The sequence below is a fragment of the Aythya ferina genome (assembly GCF_964211825.1).
Source record: "Aythya ferina genome assembly, chromosome: 1".
NCBI lineage: Eukaryota > Metazoa > Chordata > Aves > Anseriformes > Anatidae > Aythya > Aythya ferina.
The window spans coordinates 196,197,279-196,200,692 of record NC_140296.1 but is presented as its reverse complement, the minus strand read 5'-3'; positions in this window follow the sequence as shown (position 1 = coordinate 196,200,692).

The window sequence follows — 3,414 nt, the reverse complement described above, 5'->3', positions numbered from 1 at the left end:
GCAATCTGAATACACATTTTTTCCTCATGACTTCATGCTAACTAAAAGCCTGTGACATACAGAACTTCACATTTTTACAAGAACTGCTCCAGAGTAAGGACCTCTCCCTCTCTCAGGGGGGGGGACAAAAGTTTGAGCTGGAAACCTGGGCTCCAAATATCTCTTAATCTGTTTTTTTTTGTTTGTTTGTTTGTTTTTGTTTTTGTTTTTCAAAGAATCCTGAAGAAAATCCTCTGTTTGCAGTATACCAGAGTTGCTACATTAATGAATGGGGCTTTCCTTTCCTTTCCTTTCCTTTCCTTTCCTTTCCTTTCCTTTCCTTTCCTTTCCTTTCCTTTCCTTTCCTTTCCTTTCCTTTCCTTTCCTTTCCTTTCCTTTCCTTTCCTTTCCTTTCCTTTCCTTTCCTTTCCTTTCCTTTCCTTTCCTTTCCTTTCCTTGCCTTGCCTTGCCTTGCCTTGCCTTGCCTTGCCTTGCCTTGCCTTGCCTTGCCTTGCCTTGCCTTGCCTTGCCTTGCCTTGCCTTGCCTTGCCTTGCCTTGCCTTGCCTTCCCTCCCCTCCCCTCCCCTCCCCTCCCCTCCCCTGCCCTCCCCTGCCCTCCCCTCTCCTTTCTTACTATGCATTGCTCAACACTTATGGTAGGAGCTAGAAGTAGCGGCTGGACATACTCCTCATAACAGAAATCATTTTGACAATCTCTGAGTGTTTTCTATATAATAATACTATTTATTTTTTATTTTGTTTATACCAATAAGAATTGATAATAACAGGAAATATATAAAGCAATAAATCATGCCTTTGTTATACAGACAAGAAAGAACATCACAGTTTTATTATTGTGTATTTCTAAGACAATCCTAATACTGTTTGCAATCAGAAACATCTCATCAGCATCCCTGCAGCCACATTAGAAAAGCTGTGATGTCCAAATTGTAAGGCCCTAGATCAGGATGCATAAAATCTCTACTGGAGGAAAAAAAATAAAAAATCTTCATGAATCTCCACTGAGATTGACTCATGGAGATTCATGAAGCTTGTGTGGAGTGCTATTTGTTGCCATTCTTCTTATACATGTATAACAACTAGTTTTCATCAAAAGAGGTCAAATTTCATCATAAGGCTAAGCTGCTATGGTCTTCTGGATAAAGAGAAAAAAGTTTTTGTTTCCCTACTCTTCCTTGCTGGCCTGAGCAAACAGCTTCTCTTTCTGATCTTTGTAGCTGTGCATGTACGGTTTTGTATCACAGAATCACAGAATTTCTAGGTTGGAAGAGACCTCAAGATCATCGAGTCCAACCTCTGACCTAACGCTAGCAGTCCCCACTAAACCATATCCCTAAGCTCTACATCTAAGCGTCTTTTGAAGACTTCCAGGGATGGTGACTCCACCACTTCCCTGGGCAGCCTGTTCCAATGCCTCACAACCCTTTCAGTGAAGAAGTTCTTCCTAACATCTAACCTAAAACTCCCCTGGCTCAACTTAAGCCCATTCCCCCTCATCCTGTCACCAGGCACGTGGGAGAGCAAACCAACCCCCACCTCACAGAATCACAGAATCACAGAATTTTCTAGGTTGGAAGAGACCTCAAGGTCATCGAGTCCAACCTCTGACCTAACGCTAACAGTCCCCACTAAACCATATCCCTAAGCTCTACATCTAAACGTCTTATAAAGACCTCCAGGGATGGTGACTCCACCACTTCCCTGGGCAGCCTGTTCCAGTGCCTCACAACCCTTTCAGTGAAGTTCTTCCTAACATCTAACCTAAAACTCCCCTGGCTCAACTTAAGCCCATTCCCCCTCGTCCTGTCACCAGGCACGTGGGAGAACAGGCCAACCCCCACCTCGCTACAGCCTCCCTTGAGGTACCTCTAAAGAGCGATAAGGTTGCCCCTGAGCCTCCTCTTCTCCAGGCTGAACAAGCCCAGCTCCCTCAGCCGCTCCTCGTAGGACTTGTTCTCCAGGCCCCTCACCAGCTTCGTTGCCCTTCTCTGCACCCGCTCAAGCACCTCCATGTCCTTCTTGTAGCGAGGGGCCCAAAACTGAACACAGTACTCGAGGTGCAGCCTCACCAGAGCTGAGTACAGGGGGACGATCACCTCCCTAGCCCTGCTGGTCACACTGTTCCTGATACAAGCCAGGATGCTGTTGGCCTTCTTGGCCAGATACAAGCCAGGATGCTGTTGGCCTTCTTGGCCACCTGAGCACACTGCTGGCTCATATTCAGCCGACTATCCACCATCACTCCCAGGTCCTTCTCTGCCTGGCAGCTCTTCAACCGCTCATCTCCTAGCCTATAGCTCTGCTTGGGGTTATTGCGCCCCAGGTGCAGGACCCGGCACTTGGCCTTGTTGAACTTCATGCAGTTGACCTCCGCCCATCGGTGCAGCCTATCCAGATCCTCCTGCAGAGCTTTCCTACCCTCAAGCAGATCGACACATGCACCTAACTTGGTGTCATCTGCGAACTTACTGAGGGTGCACTCAATGCCCTCGTCCAGATCATCGATGAAGATATTAAAGAGGACCGGCCCCAGCACCGAGCCCTGGGGGACGCCACTAGTGACTGGCCTCCAACTGGACTTGGCTCCATTCACCACGACTCTTTGGGCCCGGCTATCCAGCCAGTTTCTAACCCAACGAAGCGTGCGCCAGTCCAAGCCAAGAGCAGCCAGTTTCTTGAGGAGAATGCTGTGGGAGACAGTGTCAAAAGCCTGGCTGAAGTCAAGGTAGACCACATCCACAGCCTTTCCCTCATCCACCCAGCGCGTCACTTTGTCATAGAAGGAGATCAGGTTCGTCAAGCAGGACCTGCCTTTCATAAACCCATGCTGACTGGGCCTGATCGCCTGCTTGCCCTGCAAGTGCTGCGTGATGACTCTCAGGAGGATCTGCTCCATGAGCTTCCCTGGCACTGAGGTCAAACTGACAGGCCTGTAGTTTCCCGGGTCTGCCCTCTGGCCCTTCTTGTAGATGGGCATCACATTTGCTAGCCGCCAGTCAACTGGGACCTCCCCCGATCGCCAGGACTGCTGATAAATGATGGACAAATGATCTCAAGTATACATGATCTCAAGTTTTGAAGATACAGTGTTTTAAATGAGCATATGAATATGATGAGGGAGAAAGACAGATGAATAACCATCAGTTCACTACAAGTGCAAATTTATAGGTGTACTAGGTGTACGATCAGCATTGTACTCCACTGTACCTTTGCAAGAATATCATCACGAAGTCAGCATTTCTCAGCAATGCCACCCTAGAGTATCTGATAGATTGTCTTTGTGTCTCTGAGTAGGATAATTGCTGAATTAGAGTAGGGACTCTGAAAGGGTTTTTTTTTGTTGTTTTTTTTTTTTTTTGTTTTTTTGTTTTTTTTTTTAATGGCAGCTACTATAATATGATCTCTGTCCTTAAT